The sequence below is a fragment of the Gracilinanus agilis genome, chromosome 4 (assembly GCF_016433145.1).
Source record: "Gracilinanus agilis isolate LMUSP501 chromosome 4, AgileGrace, whole genome shotgun sequence".
In the NCBI taxonomy this organism is placed as follows: domain Eukaryota; kingdom Metazoa; phylum Chordata; class Mammalia; order Didelphimorphia; family Didelphidae; genus Gracilinanus; species Gracilinanus agilis.
Window position 1 is genome coordinate 423474899 of NC_058133.1, and position 20476 is coordinate 423495374.

General features: G+C 37.1%; 1 pseudogene; it reads right to left on the reverse strand.

The window, feature by feature from the left end:
* Window positions 1-7709: 7709 nt before the first annotated feature.
* LOC123246657 overlaps window positions 7710-20476 on the reverse strand; it is a 17998-nt pseudogene continuing 5231 nt past the window's right edge.

The window sequence follows — 20476 nt, forward strand, 5'->3', positions numbered from 1 at the left end:
TCCTCTCCCTATGAATTATTCTTCTGGTTGCTATAATAGTGAATATTATAATAGTGTATAGAGTTCACTACAGAGAAGTATACATAGCATTTCTCCACCTAGTAATACAGATAATTAGATCTTATTTATGCCCTTAAAGAGTCAAGCTTAAAAGACTATGAGTTTTCTTTCTTTTCCCTCTGTTTCTTATTTACCTTTTCATCTTTCTCTTGATATCTGTGGTTGAGTGTCAAACTTTCCAATTAGTCCCGGTCTCTTTTGTGCAAAAACTTGGAATTCTTCAATTTTGTTGAATGCCCATACTTTCCCCTGAAAGTATATGGTTAGTTTCGCTGGGTAGTTGATTCGTGGCTGAAGGCCCAGCTCTCTTGCCTTTCTGAATATTGTATTCCAAGCCTTGCGTTCTTTTAGTGTTGAGGCTGCCAGATCCTGTGTGATCCTTATTGGTGCTCCTTGATATTTGAATTGTCTCTTTCTGGCTTCTTGTAAGATTTTTTCTTTGACTCGAAAGCTCTTCAATTTCGCTATTATATTTCTGGGTGTTGACTTTTATGGGTCCAGTTTAGAGGGTGTTCTATGGATCCTTTCAATGTCTATATTGCCCTCTTGTTGTAGAACTTCAGGGCAATTTTGCTGAATAATTTCTTTGAGTATGGAGTCCAAGTTTTTATTAATTTCTGCCTTTTCTGGAATACCAATGATTCTCAAGTTATCTCTTCTAGACCAGTTTTCTTGGTCTGTCACTCTCTCATTGAGATATTTCATGTTTCCTTCTATTTTATCAGTCTTTTGACTTTGTTTTATTTGTTCTTGTTGTCTTGAGAGATCATTGGTTTCTAAATGTTCGATTCTAGCCTTTAAGGACTGGTTTTCCTTTTCAATCTGGTCATTTTTGGTCTTCAGTTGTCTTGTCTCACTTTCCAATTGCGAAATTCTGCCTTTTAAACTGTTATTTTCTTGCCAGATTTCTTCCATCTTCCTTAGCATTTCATTTTTAAACTCTTCCATAACTTGTGACCAGCTTTCATTTTTTGGGGGAGGTTTGGATTTTTGTTTTCCCTCCTCTGTTGTCTGGATTTTCTCTGTGTAGAAGTTGTCGAGTGTTCCAGAGTTTCTCTTGATGGTCTTTTTCTTCTGGACTTCCTTATTGCTGGCCATTGTTAGCCCCGCCCCTTTTCCGCTTTGTCTTTGCACTCCGGGTCTGCCTGGGCCTTGCAAGCTTGGGGGGGGGGGCCTCCGGTCTCCTTGTCCTCGGGGTCAGGCCTCCTGGTAGTTCCTGGTCTGCCCCTCTGCCCGAGGTTCCTTCAGCAGTCTTTGGGGCTGCTTCCAGAGCCGCGCTCAGGTCTGCACGGGGTCCTCACTGGAGGTCCAAGCCTGGGCTGGAGATCGTTATTCAAGCCTAGGGCACTGCCTTTGCCTGCGCTGCTGCTCTTAGGGCCCTGCTTTCACCCCCGCAGAAGGTAGTGAAAGTCAGTGGGCTGGAGATCTTTATTCACCCCTGAGGCGATGCCTTCAGAGCTTGGGAAAGGCCGAGTTTTAGGGGCCTTTGTCCCAGCCGGAGGCGGTGCCTTCACCCACGTGGGCGCTCAGGGAGAGTCCCAGCCACCTGGGGTCCCTCGTCTTGCAGCGCACAGGTACGGGCTCAGGGGCTGCCAGTGATTATCTGGTTGCCCCAGTCCTGTTTACCGGCTTGTGCGGTGTGGGGGGTGGGGGAGGGGCTTCTTCCTCTCGTGTTTTAGTGTGAACTGTTTCACCCCTTTATAGTGTGGAAATGCCCCGATTCTGCGTACCTTCAATGCTGCGCCCTGTTGTGGGGTTCCTTCGTTCCTCTGGACTCGTTTTTATTTCCCCTTGAGGGGTTCTGTGTGGTTCGGTCAGGAGAGATCGAGCAGCTGCTCCTTACTCTGCCGCCATCTTAACCGGAAGTCTCGAGTTTTCTAAATTTGTTGGCATATTGAGTGCCACACTTTAAGAACATCATCTTTTAGGATTTTAAATAGTTCATTTGGGAGTCTACCACTTCCACTAGCCTTAGTATTATCAATGCTTCCTAAGTCCCTTCTTGACTTCACTTCTCAGGATGCATGGCTAGCAATTAGCCCTTACCAAAGAACCACAAATGAGATTTATGAATCTGCTAATAGTTACTTCCTCTTCATAGACCCTGATCCAAGTTTGGCCATTTCAGCATTAGATTCAAGTATCTGTATTTGATCAATGCCAATCCGCACCACTAATCACAGATCAGAAATGATCTTTGCATTAGTAGATATTCTTCATGGCTATCTATAGTAACAGCAATAACAACATCTGGTAGCCAAATTTCTCCTGACAAAGCTCACGGAACTCAATAAAGCTATTTCTCAGATGCTAGATATAGTCAGTCACAAAGCCCATACTTAAAGTTTTTCTAACTTGAAAGGACTTGCCAGTATCACACACACATACGCACATACACATGTGCACATATATGCACAATGTTCCAAAAGTCTTAGTAAATTTTTTAATTTTTTAAATAATGGAAAGCTACACCATGACTTTTAGGATGCAGTATGCTGATACATATATACACAACTCAGCGGGTATGTGGGTAGCTGTGATATTTTGCCCATGTTGGTTATATATGTCCACATGGATCTTTCTAGTTGTGATTCACAGGAAGGTAAGAATATAAACCTCTACAGTCTCTTCCTCTACCTCTCTCTGAAGGAGACTTTGATTCCTAATAGAAGTGGGAGTAGGAGTTTGGGATTCTAATGTTGCCCCTTTGCTTTCCTCAGAGAGAAGGGCTACCAGTTTAGAATTTTATCTATCTTCTTTTATAGATATTGTAAGTTTAAAGGAATTTTTTTGTTTCAAATTACAGAACTAATTGCTGTCCTTTAATAGGAAAGTAGGGTCCCAAGCTATACATCCAGGGTTTGATTCTCTTCCCACCAAATACCAGTTTTTAATAAACACACAGAGTAAATATCAACAATCCAAGTTGATAGCAAAATAGAAATCAGAGAAAGTAAAAATAAGAGAATATATGCCAGATAGTACAGAGTGAACACATACCCCCTTGCAAGCAAAATAACAGCTCAACTGAAAGGGAGTCCTAGATTTTATCAAAGGGAAATTCCCCAAAGTGTCTAGTGTAGCAAACTAGAGATAGGGACATAAGAGTTTGCCAGCTTTTTTATATGTCAACTTATTCCCAGAATCTTTCTCTCTTGAAAGATCTTAAAAGAATGTGACATCTTGGATCTTTTCTCTTGAAGGAGGAAACCAGAAAAGATGAGATTTCTTTTCTCTCCAGTTCTTACCAACTCCATCCCTCATGCAAGTTGGAGCACTAAGTCATCAGTGTCCATTAATTAGAAAAGAGTCCCTTGCAACTGGCTCTTTGAGTTAAGGGTTACACACACACATACATGTATACAAAACATATAAGAGGAGGGGAGAATGTGTTTATAGGAAAGGTATGGAAGGTAATCTCAGAAGCAATGCAGTGGGGGTGAGGGGCAGGGGAAAAAAGGAAGAGTTCTACAGAAGAAAGTACTATCTGAGCTGTCTTTGTTTTATTTTTTTTTAACCCTTACCTTCCATCTTGGAGTCAATACTGTGTATTGGCTCCAAGGAGGCAATGGGAGTTAAGTGACTTGCCCAGGGTCACACAGCTGGGAAGTGTCTGAGGTCAGATTTGAACCTAGGAACTCCTGTCCCTAGGCCTGGCTCTCAATCCACTGACCTACCCAGCTGCCCCCTAACAGGGAAGTAAATAGGCCAAAGCAAGAAGGGAGAACATTTCAAGCATGTGAAACTGGTAGTAAAAAGGCTAAATTTTTGGAATTTGGGAAATGGAGTGTCATGTGAAAGGAATATCAAATATACTAGTGTTACTTTATTACAATGTGTGTAAAAGAAAGGAAAGTATAAGAAGACTTGAAAGGTAATAAGGGACAAAGTTTTAAAGGGTTTGAAATAATAATAATGTGGGGGATAATGAATAATTGAAGTTTTTGAATGGGCAGGGTCACTGAATAGAAGAAAGGAAAGTCTGCAACACCAAAATAAGTCATCAGTTCAAAATGATAAGGAAAAATAAATGGGGAAAAGACATCAGTCAAACTGACTTCTTGGTGATTTTTCATTGTATTTCTTTTCAAAAGAATCTAATCAAAATTCCCATGCAGATAGAAAGCATTTCCCAGTTGATAAATGGTCAAAGGATATGAAAAGGCATTTCTCACATGTAGAAATTAAAATGTTCTCCAGTTATGTGAAAAGATGCTCCAAATTATTATTGATTAGAGAAATACAGATTAAAATAACCCTAAGATAACATCTCACACCCCTCAGACTGGCTTATATGACCAAAAAGGAAAACAATAAATGTTGGAAGGAATATGGGAAAATTAGGACACTAATACACTATTGGTAGAGATGTGAATTGGTCCAGCCATTCTGGAAAGCAATATGGAACCACATCCAAAGGGCCATGAAAGCATGTATATCCTTTGACTCAGTAATACCACTACTGGGTCTATATCATAATGAGATCAAAGGTAGGAGCAAAGAAACAGCAACTTTCTTTGTAATGGCAAAGAATTGGAACTGAGGGGATGTCCATCAATTGGGGAATGGCTGAAGAAGTTGTGGTTATATGGTTGTAATGGGATATACCACCATAAGAAATAGTTGAAGAGAATGAATTCATCTGGAAAGATTTATATGGACTGATGCAAAGTGAAGTGACCAGAACTAAGAGAGCACTGAATATAATGACAGAAATATTATATGATAATAAACTATGAAGAACTAAACTATTATCAGCAATGCAATGTTCCAAGATAATCCCAAGGGACTCATGATGAAAAATGCTATCCATAGTCAAAGAAGTAAGCATTGCATTGCAGATCAAAGAATTCCATTTTCCATTTTATTTCCTTCATAAACTTTTTCTTGTAGGCACAATCTGTGTCTTCTTTCACAATAGAAGAAATATGGAAATATGTATTGCATGACAGGACAGGTATAACCTATATGAGACTATTGCCTTAGGGAAGGGGAAGAAGAAGGAGGAGGGAGAGAACCTGAATCTTGGAATGGCAGATAATTTTTAAAAATTGTTTCTACATGTAATTGAACATTTTAAAAAAATTTCCATGTAGAACAATGACTATCTGTAATTTATGGTCTTTGAGAGTTTTATGTAATAACAAGCACTTAAATGTCTTGTTCATAATAACACAGCTAATATATGTCAGACACAGGGCTTGACCCCAGTCTTCTTGAGTACAAGGCTGGCCCCTATGCCACATGGCTTGGCATTATAGAGTCAAAACATCAATTTGATTGAACTTTTCACTTGTAATCCAGATGTCTTTGCTATCCTTTAGAGGTCAGACAAAACCAAAAAGGGTAACAATCAAAGGCAGCTGATGTTCAATAACAGAAAGCACATGGGTCTAAAGAGCTTGACGGAGAGTTAAATAAAACAATGGCAGTGACATTAAAATCCTCAGAGAGAAGTTTGAATTTGCCACAGAAAACGATGGTGAGTCAATGAATAAAGATGGGAACAGTATTAGAGAAAGCTTGGCTTTCCCTAACCAGCTAGACTAGAGGACTATTATTGACATTTAAAATGGAACCCAGAATCTGGTTATCTATATAATAAGGCACAAGGGAACCCCTGTTGTCATACATATTTTCATTTACATACCCACTTTAATGTTACCAAATTCTTTGCTTACAGTATTTCATCTGATGCTCACAACAAGGATGTGGTATAAATAATATTGTATCCATTTGTAGAAAGAGAAACTAATACTCAAAGAGGAGTTCAAATGACTGGCCAGTCCATAAATCTAGTAAAGGAAAATGCAGACTTGAATCTTGGACATCTGTTTTTTTAAAGTTTGGTGTGCTTTTTTCTTCTTAACTATTTTTAGTCTTAAACTATCTTTTCATTCCCCCTATTGACTGACTCTGACTCAATGAATATTTACTTTTGATGAGGCTTCAAGTTAATTATCAATAAAGGCAATTATAATAGTTGCTAATTAGAGGCCAGATTGTTTGGACACTTTTAAAATGATCAGTACTTTGGTTTGTGAAGTTTACATAATGTAGTCCCAGAACTTTGAAATTGAAAAGTGATAGGAAAAGAACATTATCACAATTATTTTCCATTTTAATGACAAGATTCTTTTTGTGATAAATGTTTTCATTGCTTAATAATCCCCAGAAGCTGAGGATAAAATCTATTGTTAGGACCAATTATTTTCTCAATTAAACCACTGAGGGAGGGAGGGACAAAAGAGGCTATGAATGTTGTTGGCCATTCTCATAAATTTTTCTCTTCAAAAAAGTTATTCTGAAAAAAACCATCTTATGAATTTGTAAAGAGATAAAGGTCTGTGTGTATAAAATAAAAGGTTCATAATCTTTAGTTACTCTTGTTCTGAGTTTGGATAAATAGATTTTTGTGTCTGACTGTTAATTTTTATTTAATAATTGGGAAGGAAAATTTGGCCTAATTGAGGTCCAAGGAAAATATTACCAGTGAACTCTGATCATCTACTTGAACAATTCCAAAAGTCTTTCAAAAGAGTTGAAATTTGGATGATGCTATTGATTATGAACGTAATGTATAGTTTATCAGTTTTTAAAAGCCAACATTCATCAATTTCCAAATGGGTCAAAAGCTGGGATACTCTGTGTTTGATTTTATTTTGTTGGTATTTTAACTTCAGAAATGTTCATAATACCTCTTCAAAAGTTTTACAACTTTGTTTTTAAGAATTATTTAGCTATCATACACTCATTCTGAGGAGCAGGTAAAAAGTCTTCTGTAGGCCATCCCTTGACTTTTGGTGGAAATATTATGTAGAAAAAAATTCCACGTGATTATCTATCTCATTTTTAAAGGATATCCAAGAAAGATCTCTTAACCTCCCAATATCCTCCAAGATGAGATGATGTTGATAGCATTACACAGCTACATGGATGCTTATTCTTGAACAGCTCTCAGACTCCAGGTCTTGTTACTCCACTGAATGATGCAGTTGCCAATAGATCATACCTAACTCCTTTTTTATTTTGGGAATATAATTTGAAATCATTTATTGTGTATAAAGTATTGTTGAAAAGATATTCATGTTAATTTTTTTTATTTAACATCCAAAGCATCTTCAAGACCATTTGGTTGCCAAGTGTGTACATAGAGTTAGCCTGCAAGACACTTAAAAAAATTTTTTTATTAATTTTTTGATAATTTTGTTAATTCTTTTGTTAATTATTCCTTTTTCTAAAAATCAATGTTTACAAGATAGCTCTGCCCCCTTTTTATATTGTCTGAAAGTAGTTTGTTCTAGTTGTGTATTCATTAATTTATTTGTCAATAAAAGGGCACCGTACCTGAAAGAGAAGACTGATAAGTGTGCAAAATGTTTACAATTCTTTATGAAATTATACTTTATCTTCCATTTGTATCTTTAGTTTTTATTATAAAATATTACCAGTGTTTTTTGAGTTACATACAACTTATACTTTGGAAGTTTGTAGTTGCGAATTTGCAACTGAAATTTATTTTGCCAGTTGGCTCTCTCTACCCTAGCTTTTCAAATGAGATGAATAAAGCTTCTATGGTAGCATGCCAGGTTAAAAAAAAACAAAAAATTTTTTGATGCTCAGATGACTTTATTAAGAAAATTCATTTGTTAAATCACAGCTCTTATCCTACTTAGCAAGTATTTTACCAGACAAACTACTACCACAACAAATGTCACTGCTCCTAGAATAGCCCCTACTTTGAGGGTAATACTTATTCCTTCAAACCAAGTCCTTTCAAAATAAATCCTCTAAATGAGGGGGTTCAATCTGATACCAAGAGGACAGGTCCAGGAAGACTCTTTATTGTGGAGTTTTCTTCAATAGTATCTCTTTTGGTCCTAGATGACCCAAAGCAAGTCACTGAACACAAAGGTGGATCTTGATAGAACTAGTCACAGAGGAAGACACTGCAGTGGAAATAAATCAGGCTAGAGAAAGGTTGGCCACCAGATACAAAGGCAAAAATTGCCCACACAATGAAATTTTGTGCAGTAGTTCTCCAGTGTATAATCCCAGCCATCCACAATGACATTCCATTGGGGAAGAAAGTCAGGGTCCACTGATGCAGCAGTCATCTAAGTCTAGTTTAATGTATGTGTCATTTTTATTTATAACTTGTACTTCCATGTAAATTGGTTAATGCAGGAATTTCACAACTGGGTACTGATTTTCTCTATAACGTTGTAGATAGCTCTTGTCTGCATAGCTTTGAAGGATTAAGGAAAGTAATACTGGTTCCACTGAAGCAATTAGAGAATGATGAATTGCTGATGCATGTCCTGACTATGAGGTCAGTGCTGTTGTTTTTTGTTTTTTTTTATCTTTTTTTTAAGAATTCTAACATTTTTTTTTTAGAAAAATTTTCCATGGTTACATGATTCTTGTTTTTACTTTCCCCTTCACCCCTTTTCACTCCCCCCATATCCAACGCTCATTTCCACTGGTTTTAACATGTGTGATCAATCAGGACTTATTTACATATTATTGATAGTAGCATTGGTGTGGTCATTTAGTGTCTACATCCCCAACCATGCCTGCATCAACCCATGTGTTCAAGCGATTGTTTTTCTTCTGTGTTTCCACTCCTGCAGTTCTTCCTCTGAATGTGGGTAGAGTTCTTTTCCATAAATCCCTCAGAATTGTCCTGGGTCATTGCATTGCTGCCAGTACAGAAGTCCATTACATTCAATTTTGCCTCAGTGTATCAGTCTCTGTATACAATGTTCTTCTGGCTCTGCTCCTTTCACTCTGCATCAATTCCTGGAGGTCTTTCCAGTTCCCATGGAATTGCTCCAGTTTATTATTCCTTTGAGCACAATAGTATTCCATCACCAACATATACCACAATTTGTTCAGCCATTCCCCAATAGAAGGCATCTCCTCGTTTTCCAATTTTTTGCCATCACAAAAAGCGCAGTTATAAATATCTTTGTACAAGTCTGTTTATCTATGATCTCTTTGGGGTACAAACCCTGCAATGCTATGGCTGGATCAAAGGGCAGGCAGTCTTTTAGAACTCTTTGGGCATAGTTCCAAATTGCCATCCAGAATGGTTGGATCGGTTCAGAACTCCACCAGCAATGCATTAATGTCCCAATTTTGCCACATTCCCTCCAACATTCATTACTCTCCCCTTCCATCATTTTAGCCAATCTGTCTGGTGTGTGGTGGTACCTCAGAGTTGTTTTGATTTGCATTTCTCTAATTATTAGAGATTTAGAACACTTTTTCATGTATTTGTTGATAGTTTTGATTTCTTTATCTGAAAATTGCCTATTCATGTCCCTTGGCCATTTAGCAATTGGGGAATGGCTTGATTTTTTTATACAATTGATTTAACTCCTTGTATATTTGAGTAAATAGACCTCTGTCAGAGTTTTCTGTTATAAAGATTTTTCCCAGTTTGTTGTTTCCCTTCTGATTTTGGTTGCATTGTTTTTGTTTGTGCAAAACCTTTTTAATTTAATATAATCATTTTATTTATTTTATTTTTTTATTTATTTTACATTTTGTAAATTTTTCTAACTCTCCATTGGTTTTAAATGTTTCCCTTTCCCATAGATCTGACAGGTATACTATTCTATGTTCACCTAATTTTCTTATAGTTTCCTTCTTTATATTCAAGTCATTCACCCATTCTGAATTTATCTTGGTGTAGGGTATGAGATGTTGATCTAAGCCTAATCTCTCCCATATTGTTTTCCAATTTTCCCAACAGTTTTTGTCAAATAGTGGGTTTTTGTCCCAAAAATTGGGCTCTTTGGGTTTCTCAGAGACAGTCTTACTGATGTCACATACTGCAAGTCTATTCCACTGATCATCCCTTCTGTCTCTTAGCTAGTACCATATCGTTTTGATGACAGCTGCTTTATAGTATAGTTTAAAATCAGGTTCTGCTAGGCCCCCTTCCTTCACTTTTTTTTTCATTATTTCCCTTGATATTCTTGATCTTTTGTTCTTCAAAATGAACTTTGTTATAGGTTTTTCTAATTAAGTAAAAAGTTTTTTGGTAGTTTGATAGGTATGGCACTAAATAAGTAAATTAACTTGGATAGAATGGTCATTTTTATTATGTTAGCTCATCCTACCCATGAGCAATCAATGTTTTTCCAATTGTTTAGATCTAGTTTTAATTGTTTGGAAAGTGTTTTGTAGTTGTTTTCATATAATTCCTGTGTTTATTTTGGTAGATAGATTCCTAAGTATTTTATATTGTCTAGGTGATTTTAAATGGTGTTTCTCTTTCTACCTCTTACTGCTGTGAAGTGTTGGAAATATAGAAATGCTGATGATTTATGTGCATTTATTTTGTATCCTGCAACTTTGCTAAAGTTGATTATTTTTATTAGCTTTTTAGTTGATTCTCTAGGATTTTTTAAGTAGACCATCATATCATCTGCAGAGTGATAGCTTAGTCTCCTCATTGCCCATTTTAATACCTTCAATTTCTTTTTCTTCTCTAATTGCTACTGCTAGTGTTTCTAGTACAATGTTAAATAATAGAGGTAATAGTGGGCATCCTTGTTTCACTCCTGATCTTATTGGGAAGGCTTCTAATTTATCCCCATTGCATATGATGCTTGTTGATGGTTTTAGGTATATACTGTTTATTATTTTTAGGAAAGGTCTTTCTATTCCTATACTTTTCAGTGTTTTCAATAGGAATGGATGTTGTATTTTGTCAAAGGCTTTTTCAGCATCTATTGAGATAATCATGTGGTTTTTGTTGTTTTGCTTGTTGATATGGTCAATTATGTGAATGGTTTTCCTGATATGGAACTATCCTTGCATTCCTGGTATAAATCCCACTGGATCATAATGAATAACCCCCATGATCACTTGCTGGAGTTTTTTTGCTAGTATTCTGTTAAAGATTTTTGCATCTATGTTCATTAAGGAGATCTGTCTGTAGTTTTCTTTCTCTGTTTTTGATCTACCTGGCTTTGGGATCAGTACCATATTTTTATCACAAAAGGAATTTGGTAGCATATTCCAATCCTTGTGGTCTTGCAGTATGGAGGCTGCCAGATCCTGTGTGATCCTGATTGGTGCTCCTTGATATCTGAATTGTCTCTTTCTGGCTTCTTGTAATATTTTTTCTTTTACCTGGAAGCTCTTGAATTTGGCTATTATATTCTTGAGGATTGTCTTTTCAGGATTTAGTGTAGAGGGTGATCTAGGAACCTTTCAATGTCTATGTTGCCCTCTTGATGTAGAACTTTAGGGCAGTTTTGCTGAATAATTTCTTTTAGTATGGAGTCCAAATTTCTATTAATTTCTGCTTCTTCAGGAAGTTCAATGATTCTCAAACTGTCTCTTCTAGACTTGTTTTCTTGGTCTATTAACTTCTCATTGAGATGTTTCATGTTTCCTTCTATTTTGTCAGTCTTTTGACTTTGCTTAATACATTCTTGTTGTCTTGTGAGATCATTGGCTTCTAATTGCCCAATTCTAGCCTTTAGAGACTGGTTTTTGGCTAAAATCTTTTGGTTTTCCTTTTCAATCTGGTCTATCTGGTTCTCTAATGCTTCCAGCTGGTCATTTCTGGTCTCCAATTTGCTTATCAATTCATTTGATTTCTGAGCCTCACTTTCTAATTGTGAAATTCTGCCTTTTAAACTATTATTTTCTTGCCAGATCTCTTCCATCTTTCTCATGATATCAGATTTGAACTCTTCAAGATCTTGTGACCCATTTTCATTTTTGGGGGGAGGTTTGGATGTCTTTCTTTGTCCTCCTGTTTTCTGGGTTTTTTCTGTGCAGAAGTTATCAAGTGTTGGAGTTTTTTTCTTTGTCTTCTTGTTTATTTCTTGGGCTTTGCTTGGCATCATTGTGCTTTATCTGCCAGAAGTCTGAGTAAGGCAATCTGATTCTCTTTGTATGGAGTTAGGGAGCAGTTTGTGCCTGAGACTACTTTGTGAGTCTCCTGGTTTCTCTGGGGTCTCTGGTCTAGCTGTTTTCAGGGTCGAGCCCCCATGGTCCTATCCAGCTGCCCAGAGCATGGAACTTGGCCCACGCTTGCTCCACCACCTGAGGTTTTCCCTCTGAGTCTGAGCACGCTGGGTGCTACTGCTGCCTCTCTCAGCCCCACTCCCATGTCCAAGGTCTGAGTTTTCCAGCCACCTGGGGTTTCAGTTCTTGCTGTTCTCAGGGGCAAGCTCCTAGTGGTGCCAGTTAGCTGCCAACAAGCTAGATTTTGTGCCCTTGCTGGCTCTAACTCTGGAGCGCAGCCTCTGCCTCTGGGACTGTGGGTGGGGGAGAGGTGATCCGCTTACGTTTTAATGGGAGCTATTCCCCCCCCCATAGCATGGAAGTGTCCAAATCCCACGTACCTTCAATACTGCGCCCTATTGTCAGGTCCCTTCTTTCATCTGGATTTTGTTTTCTTGTCCTTTGGAAGTATGCTGTATCTGTTTGTAAGGAGAGAAAGTCGTCCTGCCTCTACTCTGCCACCATCTTAACCTGGAAGTCCAGTGCTGTTTTAATAGCATCTTACTATCAGACTGAAATTCACTGTCTCTATTGATTTTGCTTGGGGGGAAATTTGCCCAAAATGGTTTTGTTTTTATACATAGTTTGGTCTCTTTTAAACTTTGCTCTTATTTCACACCCATTCAGGGGTACATAAAATCAAGCCATCTCCTGAGATAGATCCTTAAAGATCTCTTACTGGAAGTGTGTACAGGTTTAAGGCTGGCCTAGTTTGATGGTGGTAGATCTCAAACTCCATAAAACCATCTTGGATACATGTACTGTCTGTAACTACTGAAACAGATGACTCATAGGATTCAAGATTGATCATGAGTACCTTCAAGATTGATGATCATGGGTACCATCTCTCCACAATACTCAAAAATTAGCTTTACTGAAGGCCAGAAAAACTAAAAACCTGTCCTAGATTCAATATTGGCTTAGGGTAGAGGGAGGGAGGCTGCCTCCCCTCACCTAGATATTCCTCTGAGAATCCCAAAATCCAGGTCATGTCTAGGTTGCCACAAATATGGACAATCAAAGGGGGAAAATGCATGTTATTGTACAAACAGTTGAACCCATGGGAACAGATAAGATAACCCAATAAGAGAGTATAGAGCAGGAGGTTCTTAACCTTTGGTGTGTCATTGACTCCTGCCTGGTGATGCTTATGGACTCCTCAGAATAATGTTTTCAAATCCATAAAATAAAACATATATGATAATAAAGAAAACTAAAGGATAGTAACAATAAATATGCATTTAAAGAAAAGTTGACAGCCTTCTGCTAAAGCTATTCATATAACCCTGGACCCCAAATTCATAATCCTTCATATAAAGGGGAAAAAAGGATTAGGGCTATTTCTTTATGGCTGCCCATGGTTAATGGACATGACTTGGAGGAAGTCACAGCAAAAGAAGAATTAAAAGGAATAAATTGATGGGAGGAGAGTAAGAAGAAAGCAAGGTCATGAAAACCAGTAGTAACTATCTAGAAGAGGATGATTAACAGTCTGAAATGCTGCAGAAGGATCAAAATAGAAATGGATTGAGAAAAAGTCATTAGATTTAACAATGAAGAGATTACTGATAACTTTGAAGAGTGAGGTTTAAATTGAACAATGAAGTCAGAAGCTAAATTAGAGAAACTTTAGAAGACCAAAGAGAAAGAGCAGGCCCTAATGTAGGCGGCATTCTCAAGGAGTTTAGTCAAGAAAGGGAAGAGATATTGAGCAGCTTGAAGGGATAGTTAAATCAAGTGAGAAATTTTTAAAGAGGTGAAAAGGAGGGGGTACACAGGACACATGGGTGTGTCTCTAGGTAACGAAGAAGGAGCTATTATGTAAAGAGACTGAAGGTTCCAAAGTGAGTGAGAATGACATTTAGGATACTCTGGAGAAGACAGGAAGAGCTGGGTTCAATGGTTCTAGTAGAAGGGGCTTGCACTGGTAAGAAGGCCCATCACTTCATGAGAGAGAGGGAGGTGAAGTATGAGATAATAAGGGAAGATGTCGAAGAATATGAGAGGAGGGAAAAAGAGGGATCTCTTGGCAAATGGATTCAGTTTTTTCAGTGAGGTATGAAAAGATGTCCTTACTGAGGGTGTTAGAGGTTGGGGAGTTGTGGAGAAGAGCCATGGGAGACATGAGGAAAGATGAGATCTGATTTAATGGGATAACAAATCAGTTAGGGAGCTATAAGAGAGTTGCCTTGCTTCAGTGAAGACTCAGTAGATATTATATGGCAGAAATTTCTAATTGACCCAATTACCAAGGTTCATGATTTTCTTCAGTTCTATTCATCAATTCATGAATAAGAATAAAGGAAGAAGATTAGGAAAAGTCTCCAAGGGCCTAATGGAACTCTATTTCATTCAATTTAAGAAACATTCATTAAATGACTAATATGAGTAAGGATCATCCACATTAGTGGTCCATACTAATGAAACTCCTTAATAATGCAGCAGTAGAAAGAGCACATTGTCTTTGAGAATAGGAACTGCCTTTTGCCTTATTTTATCCCTTCACTTACCAGGGTACCGTGTACTGTGCATGTTGTTGTTTTTGCTCATTAATGTATGATTCTTTATGACCTTACATGAGTTTTTCTTGGCAGAGATATTAGAATGGTTTGTCATTTCCTTCTCTGATTGATTAAGGCAAACAAAGGTTAAGTGATTTGTCTCAGGTCTTCCTGACTCTGGGTCCTTTCCTCTATCTACTGAGCCACCTAGATGCCTCCTGAAAGTGTTTGATAATTATTTGTTGACTTGACTTAGATATTTACTTTGTCTTCAATTTTAAATCTATGAACCTATGACTTTTGTCCTCTGTGAAATCTAGAAATCTTGAAGGATATAAGATACTGTTCCTCATTTAGGACACTATAATAATCTATCTAGATCCCTATTTTCCATATCCCTCTAAATTGGACAGGTGCAATCTAGTTTAGGTCAGAATCTCTTTGAGTCAGAAGGGACTTAACCTCTACCAGTAAGCTCAGTCCCATCCTATATTCAGAGACTAAGTTTGATTGGAGATAGTGGAGTTATAATAAGTTCTTGTCAGCTCTTATATTTGGCCCCCTCCCTGGATTCTACCTAAACTCTGAAATCTATCTGTACTCCTAGTTCTACTTGTTCTAAGTCTGTTCCTTCAACTTATTGCCCAAGTGCTGCCCTAATTATGACAGCCATTGATTTTTCATATTTCCGTCTGGTTCCATATTTGGCCCTTCCAGAAAAACACAAATGACATTTAATGAAACTAGCAGAAGGCTGTAAAATGGAGCTTTTAATTGAATATAACCCTAGGCATCCCTTCAGAAATAATACTAAGGGTTAGGGAGAGAAGGTTTTGTCACATGGTCAATCCATCTGATCCACACTTCAAGAATCCATAGACAAAAACCACTTTAAGTTGTAGCCAGAATAAGCCCATGTTTGGTAGTTGAGATACAGAATTGAAAGAAAAATAGAGACAATGAGAAGAGATTTGGAAGGAAAGAACAGGCAAGTCAGCAAGGGCGGGATAAAAATTCTTCTGGGAAGGCAGGCTACTAAGCAGTCTAGAAATATGTTCCTCTTGCTAATAGCTTCCCTGTAACCACATGTTAAGAACCACAGTTAGCAATAAAATCTCAAGCAGTCACCAATTAGAATGCCTTCATTGCACAAAGGACATGCAGACAGAAAAGCTGTCCCCCTCTACTAAGAGAACTCAGCTCATATATAGGAGAAGATTCAGATGGGTTCATTTATTTTTCCAAAAGTTTAGAGGCAAGTTCATAGGTCATATTCCTATTAATGAATTTCTCTTTTTCTGGTAAGATATATTTCTATAAATTTACCTTGTTCAAAACTCATTCCATAAAAATGAGATATTTTTAAAAAAATAAGTTGTGTAGTTATAGGAACAGACCTGTTACTAGTAATTAGATACTTGAACCCATAAAGTCAAAGGGTGAAGTAGTCATGATCTTCAAGCACATAGGAGAAGACAGAAGACAATAAATTTTAAAAGAATCCCATTTAGTAAAGGAAGGCTATACCTTGGACTGTTTTACGTTGGACTATCTGCATTAAAAAGGATATTATATGCATAAGTCTATAAAAACATGCAGAAAGAGGATATGAAGTATATCAAGTATATACATTTAAAATAAGGGATTATCTAAAAAACAAAGCAGATTGCTAATTATTCTTTGACTTTCCTTAATTAATTTTATCCATCAGAAGGTAGAGGAAAAATGAGAGGGAATTCTAGTCCGGATTTTCATTAATATGGACAAACTGGTTTCTGGGATGGAAAAAAGGAAAAGCTGTGGGGAAGAAATTACTTCCTTTTAGAGTTTATGATAGTAGAATAAAGCCAGAAATAATTTCACATACACCCTATATTTGGGAATAAGAGACTTAGAAGGGATCAGAATAAGGATGTGTAGTAACATATGAATTAAATTTCTACATAGGAAATAAATCCAGATAGAACACTTTCAGAAATTAAAGTCTGAACCTAGAAAAAATAGGAAAAAGAAGATCAAGGGCTAAAAAAAAATGGGGTTATGTGCCTTGCCCAGGGTCACATTGCTAGGAAGTGTTTAATTAAGTCCAGATTTGAACCCAGGTCCTCCTGAATCCAGGTTGGTACTCTATCAAATATATCATCTAGCTGCTCTTTGAATTGTTTAAAATTGCAAAGTTCAGGCTGAAGGGTAATATAGTTTTTCTCCCTTAGAAGTGATCGTGCTGTTAAATTTAAAGGCATCTATAAAATATTTAAAAATTTTTAAAATAGTAAATATTCAGAATTTAAGGGTAGAGCCAAGATGAAAGAATAGAAGAAGCACTTAGCTGAACTTTCCAAACATTCCCAACCAAACAATTTCAAAATAATACCTCAAATTGAATTCTAGAGAAGCAGAATCATCAAAAGGTCAGAGTGAGACATTCTTCCATCTAAGATAACTTAGGAGGCTGGAAAAAGAGACCTGTTACATGGCTATGGAGGCTGACCCAGAACTCATGTGGATGAAACACCAGTGGTCTAACTAGATGGTGGTGACAGAAGTAGCAGCAGCTTCAGGAGTTCTCAAGCTAGAGATATTAAGGAGAACTGGTAACTGGTCAGAAAGAGGTTATGGGGGACCTCTGTGTTAGTACTAGACATAGAACCAGATGCTGTTTGACAGTTCTATTGCCTATACCTACTTCTGGGTAATAATTCAATGGTAGAGAGGAGCACTTGACTTTCAGTCAAGAGGAATTGAGAGTCCTGATGAGCATTATCACTTTCAATTACAAGGGATCAGAGACCCTAAGGAATAGTATTATTTCTGGTCAAAAGGGATCATGGACCCTGAGAGTCAGTATCGCTTGTAAATTTTCAAATGCCCAGAGCTATCCCTGAAAATAGTAGTGTGAAAAATCTTAAAGCTTGAGATGATGCCCCTTCCCCAACCCCACATTGGGAATTGAGTCCAACTTTATTATAAAGTTCAAAATGAAGAAATATGGTGGAAAATGAGCAAACTACAAAAAAAGAACTTGATCATAAAAATCTACTATGGTGACAAGGCCAAAAACACAGAAGAAGATAAGGAAGTCAAAATGTCTATAGGCAAAGTCTCAAAGAAAAATGTGAGTTGGACACAAGCCCAGCAAGAATTCCTAGAAGTGCTAAAATTATTTTCAAAATTAAATAAGAGTAGTAGAAGAATTTCCTTAAAGAAATGAAAGAAAACTAAGTGGGGGAAGAACTGAGAGTACAGATAGAGTAGAGAGTTTGAGAGCTTCCTTCCTCAGGGTATATCCATGCAAAGAGGCAGAAAATAAACATTATGCCTAATATCCACCAGTCTTCTTTCTCCATGCACCTCAAACCCAATAGCAAATCAAGTTATACAAAATGCTTATATTACAATGAATTCAAATTGTTCTGTGCCCCTGAAGTAGCAAGAACTAACACCATTCCTTCAATCTAGTGGTGAAATGTACCATCTAAATGTTTAATTTGGGGGGCTGTGATGATTTCCAACCCAAGCAATGTCATTGTGTTATAAATTGTTTAGCCCTTCACACCAAGAACAGATAATTGTAATGCAGTGAACAGCTCTCAGAAATCAGAATAGGTTATGTGAATTAAGTTGGAGGATCCTTTGTAATTATTTTCTCACATTCTTTTTTTATTAAAAAATCTACATTTGAAAGACTAATTGCAAACAATAATAAATGTGTGTATGTTTAAAAGAACCCAGAGTGTTTTATATCAGCATGTAATACAGGCTGGCCAAAATATTCATTGGGGAACAGAGAGGAAGGCCTGGAAAATGTGCCCCAAAAGAAGGAAATTAAAAGAGTTCTTTCTATAAAGATGAATGAAATTTAAGAACTACTCCAGTTTTTAAAAGAAACAAGATTTTTCTTTTCTTTTTTTAATTTTAAGTTTTTATTTTTTAAAAATATTTTTTCAAGTTTATATGATTCTTTTCTTTCTCTCCCCCTCTTACCTCCTACCTCCCAGAGCTGACAAGCAATCCCACTGGGTTGTACAAATGTTATCACTTGATACCTATTTCCATATTATTCATTTTTGCAGTAGAGCAATCTTTTAAAGCCAAAATCCCAAATCATACACTCATATAAACCAAGAGATAAGTGATGTGTCATATGTTTTTCTTTTGTATTTCTACTCCCATAGTTTAAAAGAAACAAGGTTTTTAAAAAAGCAACCTTTATACAGCAGAAATTGAAGACATAACCAATTCAATTAATTCATTTCAAACATGTAAGCGTCTTGTACTCTGACTTGTCCTAGGCAGTTTCTCTAAGAGAAGCCATAAAACCCATACTCCCTTTCCTGGTTTGCCTCCCGGCTGTCTCCCCTCTCCTCTTTCTTCTCCTTCTCCTTTGCTGGCCCATCATTAACATCATAGTCGCTGACTGTCAGGGTGCTCCCCCAGATTTAGTCTTAGACCCTTCATATCAAGGGTTTTTAATGTAGGTCCATGGATGGAATTTAGCACATATGTGAACTGACAGGAAAAAATGGCATCTTTATTTCAAAATAATTTATTTTCTTTGTAAACATGTACATTTTATTTTATGCATTTTAAGATATGTTTTTAAGAAGGGGTCCAAAAGCTTCATTAGACTGCCTCAAAAGGGTCCAAAAAAGGTTAAGAACCCATGTTCCATACACTCCCTTTTGGCATTCTCATCAGGTCCCATAAGTTTAACTATCATCTCTATGCAAATAGCTCTCAGATCTATATATCCAGCCCCAGTATTTCACCCAACTTTTAATCTCATAGTACCAATTTTTGATTGGACCAATTGTTGATTGGACATTTCAATGAGATAACCCAGAAATTTATCAAACTCAGCATGTTCAAAACTGAATTCATCATCTTCACACACACACACACACACACACACACACACACACACACACACACACACATTTTTCCAAATTTCTATTGAAGGAATGGCCATCCTTCCAGTCTCCCTGATCCATAACATTGTCATTTTCCTGGATTCCTCACTCACTCTCTCATCCCACACAGCCAATTGGTTATGAAATCTTTCTATCTCTGCCTTCACAATATCTTTTGTGTCTGACTATTCTCTCTGCTCACTTTAGTTCAGGCACTCATCATCTCTCACCTATATTATTGCAATAGCCTCCTAATTGGAGTGACTGTCTCAAGTCTCTTTCCAATATAGTCCATTCTCCACACTATTCCCAAAGTAATTTTCCTTAAGCCCAGATCTGGCAATCTTACTTCTCTATACAACCAATTACAGTGGCTTTCTATTGTTTCTAGGTTCAAATATAAATCCCTCTGTTTAATTTTTAATGCCCTTCACAACTTTGTCCCAAACAATATTTCTAGCTTCATTCTCCATTTTTTTAAACCCTTACCTTCCATCTTATAATCAATACTGTGTATTGGTTCCAAGGCAGAAGAATAGTAGGGCCTAGGCAATGGGGGTTAAGTGACTTGTGTGGGGTCATATAGTTAGAAAGTGTCTGAGACTAGATTTGAACCCAGGATGTCCTATCTCTGGGCCTGGCTCTTAATTCACTGAGTCATCTAGTTGTCCCACCATCCCTATTAGTTTTTATGCTCTCTGCGCCAATCCAATTCAGTTCACCTGGTCTTCTTTCTGTTCCTTAAATATAGCACACATAACATGATTCCTCCCATCTCCATGGCCCCCCCATAGCTGCCCCCTTAGCTTTTCCTCACAGGGTCCTTCTCTTCCATTTAGACACAGCTCAGGTACTATATTCTATATAAAGTCTTTAAAAATTCTAACTGCTAATTTTCTCCCTTTAAACTGCCTTGTATTTATAATAATAATAATAATAATAATAATAATAAACATTTATATAGCATTTACT